The sequence below is a fragment of the Phyllostomus hastatus genome, unplaced genomic scaffold, assembly GCF_019186645.2.
Source record: "Phyllostomus hastatus isolate PE091 unplaced genomic scaffold, TTU_PhHast_1.1 phas_contig_80, whole genome shotgun sequence".
In the NCBI taxonomy this organism is placed as follows: Eukaryota; Metazoa; Chordata; class Mammalia; order Chiroptera; family Phyllostomidae; genus Phyllostomus; species Phyllostomus hastatus.
Genome location: NW_025333960.1, coordinates 37631503 through 37653353, shown reverse-complemented (window position 1 = coordinate 37653353; position 21851 = coordinate 37631503). Strand labels below are relative to the sequence as shown.

Here is a 21851-nt window from a genome sequence, read left to right as displayed (position 1 = left end):
AGGGCAACATAATACTTTCCTCACAGGACTGAGGGTTGAAGGAAATCGCAAAGGTACTGCCCAGTGCCTGACCCTGAGCGAAGGCTGGATGGCTGTCAGCTGCCTTCCTTCACTTGCCCTGCACAGGGAGCGGGAGGAGAAGGGGGTAGGGTGGAGAGTGCGACCAGTGGTGGAGAAGTGCCCTGGGCGTGCAACCCAGGGGGTGCAGCAAGGGTGGGGAGGGGGAGGGGTTACGACACTGATACTGGGACATCAAACCACTGTGGCTCCATCTGGTGTCTTAGACCACAGGAAATACGATCGCCCAGTCCTTGCCCTTAACTCACTTGCTAGCTAGTCATTTACTCATGTATTTATTCACTCAGTAGATACCCGTGGAGGGTCTATTGTGTGCTGGGCACTGAGCAGGGTGCTGGGGCTGCAGTCACAGTGACAACGAGTGGCCCTTGGTGTGTCTGTAGGCCGGCCACTGCTCAGCCACTGTTGGTTTTTCATGTACACACAATTCTAGCAAGTTTGTTTGGGCGGCATCCAGCCTAGGGGAATGCGGAGTGAAAAGCCGGAGAGTGGATTCTGTTTGCCGGCCCACTGGAAGCAGCCAGGAAGGCCACGCGACAGTCGGTCCGGAGGAGGAACGATCTGGTAAAAGCGATGAAAAGACGCCCCGGGACAGAACTGCCTAAAGCACGGCACAGAGAGGCCGCGTGAGGAGGGGGAAGGGCAGAGGCCCTTCCCGCATCGTGAGGCTGCGGCGCACACAGCTGTGACCCGAGGGACCTGGGGAAGGTCGTCACCACGTGAGGTGTGCCCCCAGGTGGGGGCAGGGGAGGGTCAGGAGTCTGTTTGGGGCCACGGCCCTGGCTAGACTGACCCCGGCTTTGTGACTTCAGGCAAGTCCTTGCAGCTCTCTGGCCTCAGTCTATTCTGAAAATGACATTTGGATAAAAATGATAAGGAAGTCAGGCATTTTAGAAACATGTCTATTTACATTAAAAGACTTAAAAATAAGCCACGAGGTGCCTAGAACACTCAGCTACTGGGACAGTTGCACCCGTGCCTTATGGTCCCGCACTGGCATTTCCCACAATCCCACGTGGCGCCCTCAGGGCCGCTGGTGCTCAGCGGGGAAGGGCGGGCTGTAGCCCTGGGCGCCCGCTCCTGCTTCATCCTCGTCATCGTCATCCTGACTCAACGGAGGGGCAGTCGACTCACCCGGGCCTCACCCTCCCAAAGCCCCGTGCTTGTCTGCAGGGCCTGGGCGGGCAGCAGGGTGTCTGGACGGGGCAGAAATAGAAACCTTGGCTTTGGCTGCCCCTGGCCACAGGATTCCACCAGCTCCTTGGGGAGGAGGGAGCAGGCAGGGGCCCCGGAGCCTCTCTGCGGGTCATGAGTGGCGAGTTTTGTGCTATCACACTCGTGTTAACTGCAGAGAGAACTGCTGATCGGTCTCATCACGGATTGTGGGGCAGCTGCTGCCTGTGGGTCACAGACAAGAAAGTGACCCGAGGTGGACGTGGTGGGCCAGTGGTCAGTGGGGGTGGGTACCCTCACAGAATGGTGCTTTGTCAGGAGTTAGGCCTGCTGGGTGGGTTTTCTGTGACATTTTCTGGAGGAAATGAGTCATGGACTTGGGAGTGGGGGGAGGATGATGCCAGGTGGGCAGTTAGTGTGGACCTCCGGAGGGAGGGCCCCTCTGAGGTCCGCTGTGCTGTTGCCCCCAGGATGGCCAGTGTTACCAGCTGACAGGCAGCCAGGCCGACGAGCCCTGCTCTCAGTTCAGGGGCCGCCCTCCTCGGGGACACCCGAGCACGTCCACAGGGTGTTCTCAGGGAACGACTCCCATGGTGGCCTCTCAAGTACAGTGGCACCTGGAGGGTCAGTAGAGGGTATTTTGGGGGCAGGGAGAGATGTTCATTCTGGCCACCAAACCCCACCAGTTAGATGTGTGGGCTGAGCCGGGGAACACTGCCTTCCTTCCAGTTCCCCACTGCCCCTCTGTTTGCTGCCCCAGTCGTCCAGGCAGGTGATCAGTAGAGAAGCGATGAGAAAGGGGTGGGGTCCCGAGTGGGGAGGAGGGAGCAGAATCAGGAATTCCTTCCCTCAGTGAGAAGCAGATCCAGAAGGTTCTAGGGAAGGGGTGAGGTACTGGGGCAGGTGAATGCAGGGCCTGCTGGTCTCCATCCGCCCTCACGGCGGCCCCCTATCCCCTTGTGTCCTTGGCCACTTGGCTGTGGAAGTGGGCCTGCTGGTCTGAGCTGGCCGAGACGCCGGGCCTCTGTCCTGGGGCCAGTGTCCACCCACCACAGGACGCTGCTCTTCGGAGTTCCGAGTTGTCCTGCGCCTGCCCGTGCCCCGAGCCTCCTCAGGGGGTCCCGTTCCCCTTCACTCCTCCTCCTGTCTGGGCAGCACTTCTCCCTCAGGCTCCTGGACAGAGTGGCCGCCCAGAGCAGAAGCGGCATCCCGGCTCATTAAACCCTCCCGTGTCATCCCAGATCCGTGACGGCTGCCAGCCGCCTCCCTGACCTTTACCTGTGTCCTGCATGAGCACCCCCACACCCTTGGGCGACGCCTGCGATCGTCTGACCTTTTCAGCTTGTTTTTCTGCAGTGGCTCAGAGACGGTCCAGTTAATTCCTCTGGGCACCAAGCTCTGTCCCAGGCTCACCACCCCTGCACGTAGGCGGGGCAAAGGGCAGGCTGCACACAGAAGACACCGGTTCACTTCTGGGCTGTGACATCCCAGAACATCACCTGACCTTCCTAAAACAGGGACGGGGGTCCTCACTCTGCAGGGTTGTGGCAAAGAGTAAATGAGCTGCCCCTTCAAAGGTCTGTCACAGCGGCCCTGGAGGATGACAGCTACTGTGATTGCTAAATCTGCTCATCAGGTTTGTGGCCCGATGAAGGACGTTGACAAGGTCACACTCGTGGTCAGAGCTCCAGGACCCCTGTTTGTCCCACCTCCACCTTCCCTGTCATCTGCCACTTTTTCAAAGCAGACTAGTAGGGAGAGAAAGAGGAAAGACAAGGGAGAGTGTGTGGGGACCCCCCGAGGGGTGGAGGGGCTGCCCAGAGCCCTGGGTGCTGTGGGTGGGAGACCCAGGGAGGAGGGAGAAGGGCATGGAAAGTGGAGGGGGTTTCCCGGGACAACCTCATCCCACTTCGCTTTTGCCGACGGCCTGCCCTGGACCCCACGCTCAGAGAGGTGGGCAGGGATGTGGCTGATGTGGCTCAGGGAGGTGGACCTCACACCACCCCTCGGGCTCCCACGACACAGCCAAGCCTGGCTTGGCCCTGAGGCCTCCCGCCCAGTCCTGAGGCCACCTGGAGGGGCTCACGGGTGGCCATCACAGCGGGGCTTCAGGAAGTGGGGCCCTGCTCCCCTGGTCACGGGCCTCTGAGTTTTGGCAGGGAGGCTGCTGCTACGCAAAGAAAAGGGTCTCCTCCCCACGTGGCTCATGCACGTGGCCCAGCCTTCTGAGTGATCTCGACCCGCAGCCGGGGCACCCGTGCCCTTCAGGGTTTGTCCTTGAACACATGACATGCATGCTTCCTCTAGATCTTGAGCTGACTGATTCACAGCAGCTGATCCTCAGTAGGAGACGGGAAAAACAAACCAAAGCCAAAACGCCCCCATACCTAGCTTCTCTTGAAGCCACGTGACTCCAGCCACATTTCACTGCCGTTGATTGCACAACCACTGAGGGCCGGGAACTGCACTGGGGCCTTCCTCCCATGACCCGATTGTCCCCCACGACACCACTACGAGGTGGCGGGTGCCCCGCTGTATGGGGGCTCCGAGAAGTCAGGACAGCTGCCCAGGCCCATGCTGCTAGTAAACAGCAGAGCCAGGGTTCAAAGCCATGTCTGACGTGGACATGCAGGTCCTGACCTGCTTCTCTCCTATCTGCCCAGGCCTGGGCAGGGTCCCCTCTTCCAGCCCCTGCCCTCTATGGGGGACCCAGCCTTAAAGCCGCCAAAAAGACGGCTGAGTCAAGTCAAGTCGGGAGACAAAAAAGCCCTTTCCCCACGAGCCCCCACCACAGAGGACAGTGGGCAGTGAGGGGGTCCCACACACAGCCGGGCTCACACCTCAGCTCTACCCGCAGCCATTCACGGGAGCCCTCTGTGCCCGTGTCCTCGTCTGTGGAAGGGGAACAGGAGAGTTCCTCCCTCGCGGGTCTGAGGCCGACGTGCGTTACTGATGACAGCGCCAGCACTGAGAGCTCTGCGGCACTTCCCGTTTCCATTTGACCCAGACCTGACCTTGACTGGACTCTGCTAGAGAAGAAGGAGAGGACCTGAGGGACTGGGCGTTTATCATCCAGTCCTGGGGACAGGAGCCCACACAAGGACTGTCGGCTGACACCTGAAAACATGATGCCAGCCAAGTCACCACGCAGCACGTGACAGCAGTGGCGGTGCACACGAAGGGACGGGTGCTGCGTCCGGCAGTCACGGGAAGGGCCTCTTAGGCTGGGGTCAAGGGGCCTGGACAGAGGCGCTCAGAGCATGGCCTCTGACATTTATCCCAGTTGCCCTCAGTGGCACCGACCACCGTCGTCGCTCAAGATGGGGGTTGAAAATGCAGATTCCTGGGCTCTGCTGCCTGATGATGTGACTGCATGGGTCTGGGGCGGAGCTGAAGAGCCTGCATTGTAACAGATGCCCCCCGCCTCTGGGTTTGTGATGCGGGTGGTCCCCGATCAGTCGTGGAGACACACGGTTCCCAGGGACACTAATGCACTGAGCTAAATGACGCAGGTGTCGTTGTTACTCAAGCCTGCCACAGAGAGTTTCCCTCAGCCTTTGGGGTTCCTGATGGGAGGGCAGGGCACCCTCTGCCACCTGCTCTGTTTCCCCCGAGAACGCATCCCCATCCTGACCCCAGACCTCCATGTGCTGTCCTCCCCTCTCCTTGTGTCTGCCCTTCAAGACGTGAAACACTTGGGTGACAGAGCAGCCAAAGTCTGTTCAGTGCCCGGACTGTCCTCCCCATACCTGGCCCATCATCTCCCTGGACCCTCCCAGCAATGGGTGGGCCAGCTGGCTTCTCTACAGGTGGGCACACCGAAGCCCAGAGAAGTCAGAGGTCTGCCTCTGTCACTTTCCCAAGACAAAGCCCAGACTTGAACTTCTGTCACCACCGCCTCCCAAAGTGCAGCTCTTCCTCCTCCACGGGCCGGGCCGGAGGCTGTGGGGAAACCCGGCTGCTCTGAGTTCAAGGAGGGAAGACTGTGCTGAGGGTTTTATGAGCACCTGTTCTGTCCCCAGCAGGGGCCGGAGAGAAGAGGGGGAGACTCACCCATTGGGAGGACGCATACCAAGCAGGTCAGGAGCCGGACGGACCCTTCCATGTCGTGAGCTCCTGGAGACCCCAGACCAGCCCCCACATTCGGCCGGGCCACCAGGAGAACCCTCCTTGGCGTGGGTGTGGGGGAAGAAAGGTTGGGGGGGGCGTGGTGTGCTCAGGTCTGTGCCCGTGCTGGGTTCTGCTGGGGCTGGAAGAACTGGGGAGAGGCAGCCAGGCAGTCCGAGGTATGATTAGATGAGACCCGTGGGGCTTAGTCATGTGGAAAACCAAGAAGGGAACCACTGGGATGATTTTTCAGGACAGAAAACAGAGAAGTGGATGGGGAAGATGCAGGACCCTTTCCCGCAGCCTGGTTCCTCCGAACACACTGTGCTCATGCCCGGCTCCCTCCCTTTCTCCTTCCTTGCCTCCCTCTCTCTTTCTTTCTTTTCCTCCCCTCCCTTTACCTTCCTGCATTTTTAGTGTGCCAGGATGGGATTTCCCTCCCTCCACTCGCTTCTGAAGAAGGGTTTTGACAAGATGATAAAAGAGACAGGAGGGAGGAGCCTGCCAACATAACCACTCACCCAAGTGCAGCCAGAGAGCTCTTAGTATTTTGCCCTGGTTGGTGTGGCTCAGTGGATTGAGCACCAGCCTGAAAACCAAAGGGTCATCAGTTCGATTCCCAGTCAAGACACAGGCCTGGTTTGCAGGCCAGGTCCCCAGCATGGGGTGCAGGAGAGGCAACCACACATTGATGTTTCTCTCCCTCTCTTTCTCTCTTCCTTCCCCTCTCTCTAAAAATAAATAAACAAAATCAAGAAAAAGAAAGCTGTCAGTATTTACAAGGAAAAGACTTGGTCACAGAGCACTTCCATGACCAGAGCCCCTTCAGAGGGTCTGGGGTCCTGCCACTGCCCCTCAGACTCAGATCTCAGACTCAGATCTCAGACTCAGATAGTCATAAGGATCCCCAGGGATCTTGTGAAAATGCAGGCTCTGACCTGGGCTGTCTATGGAGTCCTGGTGCTGATGCTGGTCCATGAGCTGCACATCCAGCGTGGGGAGCTAAGATCCCTCCACCCCCATCCCCACCCCTATCCTGGGCCACTGGGGAGGATACCAGTGCAAGTCAGGACCCTGGGGGAGAAAGGAAGAAGCTCTTGGAAGCTTGTTCTTAAGGGACTCACAGTGGAACCCCATGGGAACTGGAGGGCTGTTAGCTGTGTCTAATGGACTGCATTGGGTTTGGACTGCCTGATGGCAGGGTCTGTGTTTTTGCTAATGCACTGGACTCCAATGCCCCAGACAGCAGTAACGTTAGCAGTGTCTCTCTTCCTGTCCAGGTGGCAGAGGAAATGCTATTGGCCAAGTCCAGTTTGCGCCCTGCTCATTGCCTGCTCCTCCCCTGGTTCCCCTCTGTCTCTCGGGTGGGAGAGCCAACCAGCCACACTCAGGAGGCCCCACCCCGCCTGGCGCCGCCCCAAGGTGAGTTCTCTTACCCATTGGCCTGGCCACTTTGGAGAAGAGGAGGATCAGGCTCTGGGGGTCCCAGACTCCTCAGAGAATGGGGGTGGGGTGATCTTGTATCTTGGCTGGACCACTTCCCCAGCTCCTGGCACAGCAGGGTTGCAGCTCAGCTCCACCAGCCTGGAACTCCTTCCTGGGCTCCGCTCAACTCCAACTTGCTTCTTTCTTCTAACTGGTGAACTAGGGGCAAACTTTCAGGGGTAGGTGCGGTCCTCTCCCATTCTTTCAAATAGCTTCAGAGAATCCCACAACATCTATTTTATGTAGCATAACTTATTTAACCACTCCCTGTTCATGGGTGTTGAAACTCTGCAAGCACAGCTACAGGAGGAATTCCTGCACATGTGTCTTTACATACTGGTACTTCTATTTCATCCGAAATCCCAGAGTGGGGTCTCTGCATCATAGGGTATGCACATTTTCATTTTAATTATTACGCTCAGATTATGCTCCCAAGAGGTTGCAGTCAGAGTGGTGTTTTGCCCCTTATTTTATACATTACAATCAAAGGAGGAGGTGGAAGGGGGTTACACGAAATCCACTGGTGATAGATTGGGGAGGTGGGAGAAGGCAAAGGGGGGGGATCTCTGGGACTAGATAAAAAGTAAAATGAATAGACACATAATTCTTTTACACTGGTGGGTACAGTGTAGTTGACAGTTAAGAATTAACACGATAACAATAACAATGAAGGGCTCTGTGGTCTCCTGCTCTGATGGGAGATTGTGCCCTGATGGGTCTGCAGAATGGAAATTACCCTGGCATGCCAAAGGTCTGTTGTCCTAGGTGCAAAAAGACAACAGACAGGCTCAGTGAACGTAAAGATTGCCCTTTGTCTGGGAAGACGGCCTAGGATGTGACTATCTGCCACGACTCACTTTTAGTTAGGAAGTCTTACTTTCTGAGCATCCTAGGTTGTAGGAGACCATTCTGTGTGATGTGGGCCCAGCTCCCACTGGGAGATGCACAGGACCCACACCCACGGATAGGTTCTCCTGTGGGGAATCAGGCCTGCAATGTGCCTAGGCCACTATGAGTCTTGCTCTTGCTAAAAAACTCCCTCACCCTGAACTGAGGACATTTACTGCAAAGTAACTTCCTAAAATCCATGCTAAACCTTTGGAAGGATGAGTGTAACTGGTTCAACCACTTTTGCCCTTTCATTTGCAAATATCCCTCTTTTGTGATGTGATTAGCGGCATTGGCTCCTTTGTTTTCTGTAAAAGGTAACCACCTAAAGCGAGCTTGTGCATAGCAAATGAGGACCATCATGTACTGTGCTGAGAAACTCAGTAAAGGCCTGTCATGGCAAGGGCCAAGGCCTTTGCTCCCCTTGAGAGAAAAGCCATGCTGTCCCTTTTCCTCCACCAGACTTGGTAGTCCGTGTGAATGTCTCATTTCATCCATAATGACTCGGACACTGCGGGCCGGTGTCTGCATCAGTAAGTAGTTGCTTCAGGTCTAAGTTTGTACGGCCACCGTGAAGGCCTCCCTTGAGCTTGTCAGGCTTAGTCTGTGGCCACTTTTTCATCCACGCTTTCCCCTTTGGTCATAAATCAGTCCACGGGATGCACTGGTGACGAACCTTCTGGTTGAATAATTCGGCCCCAAGGTGCTAGGAAGGCTCATTCCTAGGAAGTCCTAACATCAAAGTCTGTCTTGCTGGAGGATAGACCATTGGGGATGGAGCGAGATGGCAACCGTGGAAGGAAGTCAAGGCTGAATTTTTCTCCAAGGCGAAAAGCAGGTGAATGGGAGGCAGTCAAGTCTCATGGGCCTTTGTTAAGGAAAACACTCCAGATCACTTTCAACCTATCAGCTGTCACAATCCAGGCTTTGCTGGCTGTCTCACTTCTGTGTTTTGCATCTAGTATAGTGCGTATTCATAGTTTGAGGGCGCCCATTCAGCTCATCAGCTGTCGCCATTGACCATGAGATGGGTTCCCATTCTCTAGGGCCCGTCTGTGTCCCATTGGGAGCACTCCAATGCTGCTCATTAGTCAGCTGACACACCTGCTAGTCGTGCAACTGGAAGCTGTGGCTTTCAGGCTTATTCGGGGCCAAGACTGTAAGAACAAAATGGTATAAGTTATAATGACCATCTAAAAATTCTAGAGGCCAGGAGGACGGTAAGATTTTTGTAAGCAAACTTCCTGTGCCTCAGCAGTGGTTACAGAGGGCTTCATTTTTATAGGCACTTCAGCTTCCATCCGAATTAATGTAGTTAGTCGTCCTTGTTGGGTTGGGGGTAAGCATTTTCCCATAATTAGATTCTAGAATTTATCCATAAAATTTCATTCTCAACATTCCTTTTCCACTAATCTTCTACAACTTTCCTTGTTCTTCTTTGTTTCTCTTTACTCGTTCAGAAATAACCAACTTATTAGGACAAACTACATACTTTTAACCTCTCTTAAACACACACACACACCCCTTTCCTTCCTCCTGCACTAACATTCCTTCTAAATTTCAAAAGAGAAACCATAAATAGTATTATTGATAATACAGAAGTCATCTACCTACAGCTTCGTCAATTATTAACAATTGGGGTCTATACACGAGGTTTGAGAAAAGCCCAAAGAACAAGTATAATTATTATTATGATTAACATTAGCAGACAGGTAAAGGCAAACAGATGAGGTTCAACATCAATTTGTAGGTACGTGCGCCTTGTGGAGGCCTTGGGAAAGCCGTCTGTCTCTGACGTGGCAGCTCCCCATCCTACAGAAGTCTTTGACCTCCACATTAGGTGGAGGGGCAAGCGGCAGAGACAGAGGCGGATGTTCATTTTCGGTTAAGCATCTTGATAAGGTCCCTCCCAATGACGTTGCAGACTGTCTTTAATTGATGTCTTTTTCAATGCACAAAACTTCCTGGTTGTAAGCTGTGGTCTTAGTCCCTCGGGAGTGCACTGTGAAATGAATTGGTTACTAATTTATCAGTCCCTCCACACTGGTTAATAAGTCCTTGATAATAATGCAGAATGTCTCCTTTTAGGAAGTTGATTCATATGTCCCTACATCTGGATGTGTAGGGTGACCAGCGATTACTGAATGAGGAGAAAGGCTATGTGTTTACCAAAAGACGTTGATTTCAGGTTGAGGAGCACTATAAGGAGAGCTTTTGGCCAAGGAAATTAAAAGCTTCTGAAAATTTACCTCGTCAAGTTTTAACTGTATCATTTGCCTGTTCCATCAACCCAGAGTACTGGGGTGATAGATGCAATGAAAATACCGTAGCATAGGCCAATCAATACAAGTGCATTGCATTATTTGCCCAGTGAAATGAGTCCCTCATTTCACTGTAACTCAGAGGGAATCCCCCCATTGGGAACTAATTCACCCACCATTAAGGGAATGCTTCAACCCTGTGGAAGAGCGTGCAAATCATAACTAGCACATATTTGTATTCTTGAGATAGTGGCATTTGGATAAAACTCAATGATCATAACTCATATGGATCTAAAGGAGGGGAAAATGTCCCTGGAACCTGTAGAATTGTTTTTCAGGGTTATAGTTGGACAGATAGAACATCTGCTGTCCATCTCATGAGCTACAGTAGGAAAAGGTTTCCAGTAATGTTGTTTACTCCACAAAATCATCTTTTCAGGACTTCAGTGTGTTAGCTCATGCACATGTTAAAGTGTCGGCAAGACTGGTTTCTCATGAGGTCCAAACCATATCTATTTGTCTGGTCAAAGTTTCCTTCTTTTTGTTGCCCTCTTGTCCTCTAATGCAGCTATCTACTGAAACTGTGAAAGAGAGTCTTTTATTGATTTAATAGGAAGCAGGGGCATTCTCAGGTGTGGATAATTTGGCTGTTTAATGCGGCTTGACTAGCTGCAGCATCAGCTAAATGATTTCCTTTTGCTTTCATGGTGGCAGCTTTAGAATGTTCTGGAATTTTGATAATTGCTAATTGTTTCAATTTTGTATGACATCTAATAATTCTATAACTTATTTTCCATTCTTTGGGCTGCCCTGAGAAAGTTAAGGAGCCTCACTGCTTCTGCAACATTCTAAAGCTGCGAGCTATACCAAGAGTGTAGCTACTATTAGTGTAAATATCGGCTATTTGATCTTTAGCCAATTGACAAGCCTCGGTTTGAACAATTAACTCAGCTTCTTAAGCAGATCTTATTTAGGTAAATAAGAACTTTCAATTATGTCTACCATGAAAATGATCACACACGCATCTTGGTAACATCTCTGTTCATCTCTAAAAGATCCATCTGTAAGCCAAATGAAGTCAGCATTATCAACAGGCGTTTCCTATGAAGCAGTCCTAGGAACAAGAATGTGGTCAGTGCCCTGGCCAGGGGGGCTCAGTGGATTGAGCACTGGCCTGTGGGCTGAAAGGTGGCCGGTTTGATTCCCAGTCAGGACACAGGCCTAGGTTGCAGGCCAGGTCTCCAGGTGGGGGCCTGTGAGAGGCAACCAATCCATGTTTCTCTTGCATGTAGATGTTTCTCTCCCTCTCCTTCTCCCTCCCTTGCCCTCTCTCTACAGTAAATAAAAATAAAATAAAATTAAAAAGAATGTGGTCAATAAGCAAAACACAAGCGTGGACATGTTCATCCTGCTAAGAAGGTAGCAAAATTTCTGGGTTAAGACTGTAACATGGAGCTCGAGTAATACTAGGTGCAGAAAGCAAAAGCCAGTCGACTGACCAAAGGGTTGAGTGGGATGAGAACTCAGTGGAGGTTCAACAGGATGAGGAAGGTGAACAAAGGAGAGCCCGTCACTGTTTTCTCTGCGTGCTCGCATTACATGGCTGAGGCAGAGAGGGCTGCCGTGCAGGGGGGCAGCCCTTTGGCTACGGACTCTAACTGCCGGCTACACTGTCCTAGAGGTCTGTGGTGACCTCTGTGTTTTTTAGTAAAAACTTCTAAAGTGTTTCCTTCATTTCCATCTATAAAAAGTCAGAAAGTTTATAAAAAAATATCAGAGTTCGTCCCATGCTTTATGAGTTTATAATTAAGGTGTCCCAGAATGGGAGCTTCAGATAATCCTTTTTATAGCTGGTTTTCCTTCTGGGTTCCCCTGAATTGGATCAGGACAATTAGAATTTAACAAGGTGACAGGAGGCTGGGCCATTAATAAAAAGTTTGGAATCCAGTTGTGACAGTATCCAGTCAGACTCAGAAACCCTCTAAGCTACTTTTTGTTTGTTTGTTTGTTCATTTTCAGAGATATTAGGTAACCAAGGTACTTCACTCGGGGTCAACAGAATCAGAGCTTGTCCTCTGATACCTTAGGTGCCTGCGTGGCTGACAGGTGTGATAGGCCAGTCATGTCCTCTGGGGAGTTAATATGTTCCAGAGCATAAATGTAAATCATCTACATATTGGATTAGAGTGGAATCTCTGAAAAATTCAACACTGTTCAAATCAGCTTTTAGTGTCTAAGACAAATAGGTTGGACCCCCCACCCCCCCCACATTCCTGGGGCTTTACTGTCCCAGTAAACTCATGATCTTCCCTGGTGAAGGCCAAGAGGTATTTCTGTCTTTTTTTCTTTTTCTTTTTTTATAGGAATGCTGAAAAAGGTACTCCATAACTCTATCACTGAAAAATATCAGCAGTCCACAGAAGCAACTGATAGGAACCACAGGATATTTGGCAATAACTATTTATTTATAGCTATGATATTCTGTACAAATCTCCATCCTTTCCCATTTTTTTTTCTGAAAGGATGGGAGAATTATAGGGGCTCATAGATGGAATTGTAAACCTTCCTTTTAAAGTAATCTTGTGTATTGGGCTTAATTCCAGCTTGTGAATAAAGGATAATGTGACTGGAAAAGGCCTGAAGTTGTGTTACAGGAAAAACCTTGTTCTTCTTGCTAACTCAGTGAAGAATTACAGATCAGTAAGTCTGTTAGCTTGTAAGCAGGCTTTATTAGCAGTACGATCTATGGGACTTGCCGAGGTGGGGAGAAAGGCATAGGTTTGGGGCAGGACAAGCTAAGGGCGACAAGAGGCAAGGGCAAGGGTGGCCAGAGCCCAGGGTGGCCAGAGCCCAGGTCCTTTGTCCTGAGGACATAAATAATTGGTGGGACGGGGGTGAAGAAGCTACTTACTGACTGGTGGGTAAAGGTGGTGCCAGCTTTCCCAAGGGGATGTGACTACTCAACCTTAGGTATGTGTGGGAGTCTGTTAGCCTGAATCCTTATCTTGCTCCAGAACCCATTCATTCATCTTGTTGTAAAACACATACATGACAGGAGGCAGTTAAAGTTGAGGCAGTTACCCAAAGTTATTTATGGGTTCTTTCTGTAAGCATCAGGGACTCCCTCATAAAACAGATAGAGACCAGAGGTAGGCAGTTAGCCAAAGCTGTTTTATGGGCTGCTTCTTTGGGCACTGTGGACCCCCTCCTCTTCCCCCTTTCTAGACCTTGGGATGAAAGCACAGTTTCAAGGCTTTCTCTCCCACACAGTGGAAACCATATGTAGAAGTTCAAGGACTCCCCTCCTCCTGTGCCCGCATGGTGTTTTTTTTGTGATGTTGGAACACCTGGCAATATTATCGGGTCAGGTTCAGGACTGCCGAGTCAGTGGGTGAGACGTGTCTCCCTTCTCCTCCCTGCCTTGGTTTACTATCCATCATACTTAAGTGCTGTAAGGCATTTCCTGGCAACCAGGATGCTAGATGCTGGGCAGCAATGGCAGCTCAGTCTCAGAGCTCTTCCCATGCTGTCTCCTGCCTCAGTTGCATTAGAATGTCCTGTAACAAACGTCCATTCAGTGTCAAGATTAGTTTCCTCTTTTTTTAAAAAAGATTTTATTTATTTATAGAGAGGGAAGGGAAGGGGGGGAGAGAGAGAGAGAGAGAGGGAGAGAAACATCAATGTGCAGTTGCTGGGGGTTGTGGCCTGCAACCCAGGCATGTGCCCTGACTGGGAATCGAACCTGTGATGCCTGGTTCGCAGCCCACGCTCAATCCACTGAGCTATGCCAGCCAGGGCTTAGTTTCCTCTTGTGGGGGTTCCTTTAAAATCATTATTTTCCCAATTGGTTCAGTATCTGATTCATTTAGTTCTAAATATATTTCGCCCTTCTGGAAAAAGGATATGTGGGCATCACTGGTTTTAAGAATAGCTCACCCTTTCAGGCAAATCGGGATGGATTTGATGAGCAAAAAATATGTATTGCCCTGTAACGTGCCTGAGTTGGAAGGGAACAGGTTCTGATTTTAAAACAGGCATTGGTTGATTAGGTATTCGTACTGTTTGTAAGAAGCTTTACTGAGAGGGAGAAGGCAACTTAGTTGGGTGTTTTAAGAACGGAACAAAGTAGCCTCAGTATCTATAAGGACCTTAGTAATTTCCCTCTTATGGTCACTTTAATTTCTCTTAAACTATTAGTAAGGAGAAGGGGAATGCCCTCTCATAGTCCTCGTGCATCTCTAGGCTTCTTTTGTCTTTCTAAATCCCACTTCAGTTTCCCGTGATCCTTCTTCAGGTGCCCTGGCTGTCACAGTAAATAGAGCCCCCTACGGGAGTTTCCCAGTGGACCCTATTTAGTAATTCTGTTGTTTCCTCTCTTAGAAACCAGCAGGTGTATTAATTGGAATAGGTCAGAATAGTCAGGGTCGTCCGTTCTGACGGTTAAATTCCTTTGCAAACCCATCAGTGTCCTGGACTCTTTAGGTAGATCCCTTAATTCTGTTGCAGTCCAATCATGCACAGGGTCACTGGTTCCCTCTGCCTGAGACTGGCTTTTCCTTAAGGGAGTTGCTAGAGTTCCTGGATTATCCTTGCCTGAATTTCTACTCCCAAGATCCCCTAGGTCAGCAGGAAGTGGCAGCGGAGGAGATATAGAGGAGATAAAAGGGGGTGGGGCAAGGGAGGGAGAGGGTAGGTCTTGGCAAGGAAGCACTGAGAGCAAAGGATATAGTGGAGAAGCTGTTAAAGGGGAGGGGATGAGGTGTTGGCTCTTACTAGCTTCAGAAGCCTTCTTTATAATTCAGAGAGTCTATAAAATTTTCTTATTGACTTTTTGTGGAGGAAATAATTTATCTGAGTCTCAGAAGCTTCTGATTGCCAAATAAGATATACTTCTTATTCATGTAGTTTTAGAGCTGGCAATTTTAGAGCTGGCTTTCTCTAAGTTGGGCATGCAAAAAAAAATTAATTTATGCATCCAAAGGGTTCCATTTTGGCCATTGTAAGCAGACATCCCCTCCAGTTAAATCTTCCCATTTCTGTAAGTACTTGCAAGTAAAGGCTTCCTATTAACTGTGTATCTGCAAGAGTATTAATGGGGGCTGGCGGTCGGGAGTTTTGGGCTTTGGAGGCACATTTCCCATGTTAATTTTAGGTTTGAGTTCTGCAGAGTCTCAGCAAAATTTCTAGGGATACTGTCTAGCAGGTTGAAGTGCTGCTTATGGGTTGAGGTCCGAGGGCTGTCACCTCCTGAGTCATCTCTACTCTTAGTGTCTTGGTTCCCCGCCGCTGTCTAATACAGCTGGAGCACTAGGTAACCAGCCTTTATGTGTGCTCCTCGGACAAGCCAGTTATTTCACTGTAGTTGAGTTGAAGCTCCCTATGTGGGTCCTGCATGTCATGAGGGATATCCTCTGACACCTCCACATAGGTTCTCAGTCCCCTAGCAATACCCAAAATTCAAGCTAGAGGGAGTAAGTGCCCCTTATCCTTGGAGCTGAATGAGTTCAGACTCTCATTTATCCAGCAAAAGGCTTTATTCAGACTCTAAGTGAGCAATTCCAATTGAAAAGCCAAGTTAAAAACCAGCCATCCATTTTGCTTCTTCTGTCCTGAGTTAACTCCTATCCTTAGCCTGGGTTTTCTCAACCCTTCACCTTTAGTTCCACCTCGAGTATTTTTTTTTTAACAACTAAGATAAAGTCAAGGCCTTTTACCTTAAAACAGGGAGGTCTGGAATTCCAAGCAAAGCTCACCCAAGTTCACCAGATGCAAAGCGAAGAGCCGGCGGGGCCCAGTGAGCCCCTGCTGGTACCTAGCCCTGGTCCAGGCCTGCAAGGTGGTCTTGGGTGGGCTTGTTTGGAATCCCACTGCATTACACTGAGTGAATGTTGACATGAGAAACATCCAAACACGCAGAGAATTTTTATGAGTTTGTTTGGGCCAAACTGAGGATAATTGCTGGGAAGCAAAATCTCAGTGGTTGAGAAAATGCCTTGGTTGATGGCAAGCGGTCTTGAGGGAGGATAGGTGAATGGCACAGACGTTTCACCAGGCAGGCCAAGCAGGCCATCGGGGGCTGCTGCTCCTCAGGCGTGGGGGCGGGTCTCCAGTTCCTGGTCAGGGACATACAGGGCACGAGGGCTGATGCTCGAACTTTGAGCTGTTGGCCTGACTGTAGAGCAGTTTCTTGGCCACTTTCTCCCTTCAGTGGTGACCTGACGCCCCTGTAAGCCACCTACCTGCCGTATTGCCCTTCTGTCCCATCCTCCCCTGTCCAGCACCTGGGTGTTGTCCTAGTCCCCTGAGTCTTTTTTTTTAAATGTTTTATTGTTTGTGCTTTTCCAGTTGTCCCATTTTCACCCTTTTATCCCCCATCCACTCAGCCCACCCCCATTTCCATAGTCCACTCTCACACTGGTGTCCATGTCCACGTGTCCTTCAAGTATGTTCTTGGACTAGTCCCTTCACCTGCTTTCAGTCAGAGCAGGGTGTAGAGCACAGGGCTCTGAGGGTGAGCTGTAGGCTGATGCCGATGTCCTCATAGTTGAGGACAGGTGAGAGCATGTGAGTGAGGGGCCATTGTGCTTTTTATACTCTGTCTGTCTGTGCCGGTACAACCTGCACGCCTGTATGCGGTCAGCCTGTCCGAATGTCTGGGGGAAGGGAAGAAAGAGTTGGAACATGAAACTGGGATTGTTTCTGGGGAGCTTTAGGGTCCCTCTCTGCCACCCAACACGAATAGTCTGGTTTAATCTGGTGAACATGAACCTCCCACCGGCCTGGGTCGGTGGAACTGAGGATGAAACCTTCAGGACAGTCGCAGGGGAAAAGAGCGGCGAGGGGAAAGGGCAGAAGGAACCTTGGGGGTAAATTTCCAGTAACAGGATCACAGGCAGATATGATTGTCTCCCTCCTTAGCACCTGCTGATTCCCTGCCTACCCCCAGCTGGGTGGTGTCCCAGTTCAGGGGGCCAACTGCAAGGTTTATGTGACCAGGAAGCCAGGAAGTCAAATCATGTCCCTGCCTAGGGACTTCCAGAGAGGAGGGCGTTCCCTGACCCAAGAGCACGAGGGGCTAGAGCAAGGGTGTGGGCCAGTGGCGACACCCGCTCACACCACACTTACGCTGCGAAGAGGGACAGAAAGCTCGGGTTTCCTAAGTCATCCTGTCTGGGTTAATGAGGTCATGTCCTCTTGCTAGTTTGAATGAAGGTGAGGGACTGGTTGTCCCTTTCCGTGTCTTCTTTCCGTTTCCTCTTCTCCGGAAAACCCATTTATTTTCAGCTCTCTGTGTCATTCCCCCCGCCCTCAGCGATCACACGGGAAAGGCGGAGTGGCGTCCTGGCGAGGGCTTGGCTTCTGCAGTCCCAGCTCCGTCACTGACTAGACCGTGACTTTGGGCAACTACTTATTTTCTACGTACAGCGTGGGTAACGGTGGCCTCCTCGCACTGTTGCGGTGAGGACGGCAGGGCAAGGCTGACGGGGGATAATGCCTCCTGATAGGAATGCAACGGGTCTTCGGAGAGGTGCCACACCATCGTTTTATTTTTGGGTCCCACTTGTGTGGAGAGATTCAGATTCAGGTTCTGATAAAAAAAAACCAGTATAAGTTCAAGAGTTAGCTGAAAGGTAATCATGGAAAACAGATATTTTGGAGAGATCAAATAATTTCAAGCACTTTAGAACGTTTGGCAAACTAATGAACAAACCTGTCTTCTGATAATTAAAGCAGGTCTTCTGAGGACCCGGACGAGTGTTCCTTCTTAGTTTGATTGGTTCTGGGAGGCAACATAATCGCTTTCAGAGGTCTGTCTCCTTTCTGCACTCCCGGCGGTTTCCCAGGTCCTCCTCCATCCTCCTGTCCCCCCTCCCCAGCTGCTCGGGCTGCACCCCCGGTGCCCCACAGCCGTGCCCCCTCCCTGGCCTTGAACTCTGAAGCTGCAGACCACTCTTCTCTCTGTGCTTCAAAGCTGCCTTCCTCAGAGCGATGCTGCAGGGGGATGACACAAGGCAGAGGGGACATGGCATATAAAATTAAATGGCATTTCAAATCGCTGGAGAGACAGTAGTTCTTTAATAATTGATGCTGGGAAAATCAGTCATTTGAATTACAAAAAATGCTAGAAGAAAACGTGGGTGATTTTTATAATGAATCATGGAGCTCTTTCAAACTTTGAAAAAAACCCAGAAACCATAAAATAAAATTTTGATAAATTTGACCTCTTAAGATTTTTACTTTAAACTTGACTATTTAAAAATTTAAAAAAAATGGAACCCCCCTCCCTCCAGCTAATAAATAAAATCTTTTCAAAAAAGGGCAAATGACAAGGTGAGGAAAAAACATTTGCAGCACATACGGTAGATAGAGACTAGTTCCATTTGTTTCACACGTTAATAAGATGTAGGATAATTTGTAGATAAGACATGAAAATGGCTGATAAACTTACTTAATGTTAATTAAAGAAGAGCAAGTTAAATCAACAAGTAAATACCATGTCTCACCTCTCAGGTTGGCAAACATCTCAAAGCTAGATTAAAACCTGTGTTGCTGGCGGTAGGGAAATCGGCTGTCAGTAATACAGGGGATTTATCAAGCAGCCATCATTTGGAGGACAATCGGACATAATCAGCTAAGGCTGCAAATGTACGCCCTCTCGCCCAACACTTCTACTCCAAGGACTGTATTCTCTCGATGTCCTCATATGGGTTGGCAGAAATATTCACAGTAGAATCTTCTTTGCAGCATTGGTTGGTGTAGTAAACAACCTACGTGACCATTAAAATGGTCTGGTTAAGTGTTTCAGACATCCACACGATGGGCTACTTGACTCTACTAAACAGAGTAGGATAGATCTACAGGTGCTGATTTAGAAGGATTTTCAAGATTTATTATTGAATGGAAAAGTAAGATGAAGAATACTACACAGAGAAAGATTTCACCTATGCTCAAAGGAAAAAAGGCTGACAGCTTTGTGTATGCCTAGCTAATTTCTGGAAAGACTCAGAAGAATCTATTAAAGGCGATTGCTTCTGGGGAGTTGTGATGATTTTATTTTATTTTAATTATTTTATTTAATTTTAATTTAATTTTATTTTTTAAGATTTTTTAAAGATTTTATTTATTTATTTTTAGAGAGGGAAGGGAGGGAGAAAGAGAGAGAGAGAAACATCAATGTGCGGTTGCTGGGGGCCGTGGCCTGCAACCCAGGCATGTGCCCTAACTGGGAATCGAATCTGCGATGCTTTGGTTCTCAGCCCGAGCTCAATCCACTGAGCTATGCCAGCCAGGGCTATTATTTTATTTTTAGAGAGAGGGGAAGGGAGGGAGAGTAACTTCAAAGTGTGGTTGTCTCTTGTACACTCCCTACCCAGGACCTGGCCTGCAACCCAGGCATGTGCCCTGACTGGGAATCGAACCAGCAACCTTTCGTTTGCAATGCTGGCACTCAATCCAGTGAGCCACACCAGGCAGAGCAGATTTTAATGTATCTCCACAAACATATTCCTCCCTTCAAAAGGCGGAGTCTGATTCCTCTGCAGCTGGATTACTGACTCCGTGCGCGTGAATAGAATGTGGCAAAGGTGACAGCGTGTGGCCTTTCCCTTCTCTCTCTCTTGGATCCCCCAGTAGGGAGGAAACCAGCTCCCCAGCGTGAGGACACTCGAGCACAACTATGGAAAGGTCCCTGTGAAAGAGCTGAATCCTCTTGCTAACAGCCAGTGACAACCCGAGCCCCCTGCCAAGAGCCATGTGAGCAAAACAACGTGGACGTGGACACGTTGGCGGGGAGGAAACACTTTGGAAAGTGCGCGATTGTCTAACCGCTATGTTGTTCACCAAAAACTAATAGAAAATAAGATTCAATGTAAACTATTGTTGAAAAATAAAATTTTTAGGAAAGAAAGCTAGGGGGTTCCCTGTGAGTCTTAGCTACCCCCTGACTGCAGCTCACCCTCCAGGCTAAACGTGAAAAGCCAGGAGACTCACCCTTCTCCCAAGGATCACCGTCCCTAGAATCTGCCTGCCTTTTGTATCATCTCCAGGGCCTTTACACAGGATTTTTTTTCTGGCTCCAGAATTTATAGCTCTTCCCTTTAGGGAGGTCAGTACAGGAAGAGTTTACTCACCTTACCAGAAGTGGAGCTCAGTGCAGAAGCTGGATGTTTAACCACTGGGATGCACTGTTGCTTAGGACGATGCAGCTCTGCCCTCTTCGAGTGCTCTGTGAGGGGTCACTGCTCCAAGAAATATCTAAAATGGTGGGTTTTTAGACACCATGCGAGGCTGGTGATGTGTTTTGGAGAAGGAGCATTTTTGTCAGTGCTTTTCAAATTGCAGTGACCAGCCCATGTGTAGCTATAAAAAAAGCCTTTTTTTTCTGAAGAAAAAAAATAATAAGTATGTACGCAAAGAGGAGACACTGACTCATTCTGGGCTAACCCAGCCCCTGAGAGTGACTCACGATGCCTCAAGAGACCGGGGGAAATGACCCAGTGGGCAGGCTGTTGGCTGATGCCCGGTTCCGACACGACTAGATCTAGTGCAGATTGGCTTTAGCTTGGGAGAGGTAGAAACTTGATTTTCCAGGTCATTAGGAGGCATCTTCTCTGCCCCTTTACCTGCCATCAAGAGGGCATGAGATCCTAGGACGTGATTAGAGGTGAACAAATACATGCAATTTGCATGAAGTCATTCAGTCACGAAGAGTGCAGTGAGGGTGGAAGGTGAGGGGGCTGGGCAGTGCTAGGACACGTGGGGGAAGGTCAAAGGCATCAGAACTACTAGGCCCTGTGAGGTCACCTCCTCCTCCCCACTTCCATGGGCACCGGCCTGGAATCGGATGTTCGGGGGTAGCTGGGAGGGACCCGAGGCTCAAGGATCAGGGCCAGCATTTGTTACAACCTTGGTCCTCTGTGACTGAAAAGCTCTGGGCACAGTTGGAGGGGTTCCATAAAATAATCTCCCTTTTCTCCTCTATGAAACTGTGGCTGAGGATGAGATGCACTTGAAGTCCCCTTCTGTTTCCATGAATGTTCAGGGAAGGGCTTCTCCGCCTCATCAGCTTCCACCAGAGGAGAGGGGGGATTATGGCAGTGAAGGTCAAGATAAGAGGCTGAGGGCAGGAGGGTGTGGACACAGGGGGACGAGGTGCCAGAAGCCAAAGCACCCTCACTTTCCCACTAACTATTCCACCAGGTCCACCAGGGGAGGAAGATAGGGAGAGAATCATCGATGTGCAAGAGAAGCATTGATTGGTTGCCTCTTACACACCCCTGACTGGCAACTTGGCCCACAGCCCAGGCATGTACCCTGACCAGGAATCAAACCAGTGACATTTCAGTCCATGGAACAACGCCTGACCTACTGAGCCACACCAATCAGATATGTAAGAATCATTTTAAATGGCTACGTTACATCTTGTCAAAAGTATATGTCTGATTTGTTCAACGAATGAGCCTATTTTTTTTTTTGGATATTCAAGTTGTTTCCACTTCTAAGCTGTTTAAATAAATCTGAAGTGGGCGTGTTGGAGCACAAGTCCCTTAGGTCAGATCCCCAGGCCTGGGGTGGCCGGAAGGACCAGTTTCCCTTCATCCTAGGGGGGCTGAGGCTTTCCCGGCCCCCATTCCTTCTGCACCGTTATGAACTCCAGCCCCATTCTTAAGTCAGTTTCTGTGTTTCCACCTCGCGACTTCCCCGGTGTTTGTACCAGTTGACATTCCCATGAGCACTTGATGGAAATCCAGGTTATTCTGAGAGGTCATGCGCAAGCTGGCAAACCCCTGATGCTGCTTTGATCTCCAGACAACTCACACATCCTGACCCGCCCTTTGGGCCAGTCCCGGAGGCTGTCCC

The 21851-nt window shown here is 50.0% G+C and overlaps 1 long non-coding RNA gene across 1 annotated transcript; it reads left to right on the top strand.

The window, feature by feature from the left end:
* Nucleotides 1–5276: 5276 nt before the first annotated feature.
* Nucleotides 5277–19731, top strand: LOC123825946. Its single transcript, XR_006786981.1, has 3 exons — nt 5277–5330; nt 6639–6780; nt 19623–19731. It is a non-coding gene; the product is annotated as an uncharacterized LOC123825946 (long non-coding RNA).
* Nucleotides 19732–21851: the final 2120 nt, after the last annotated feature.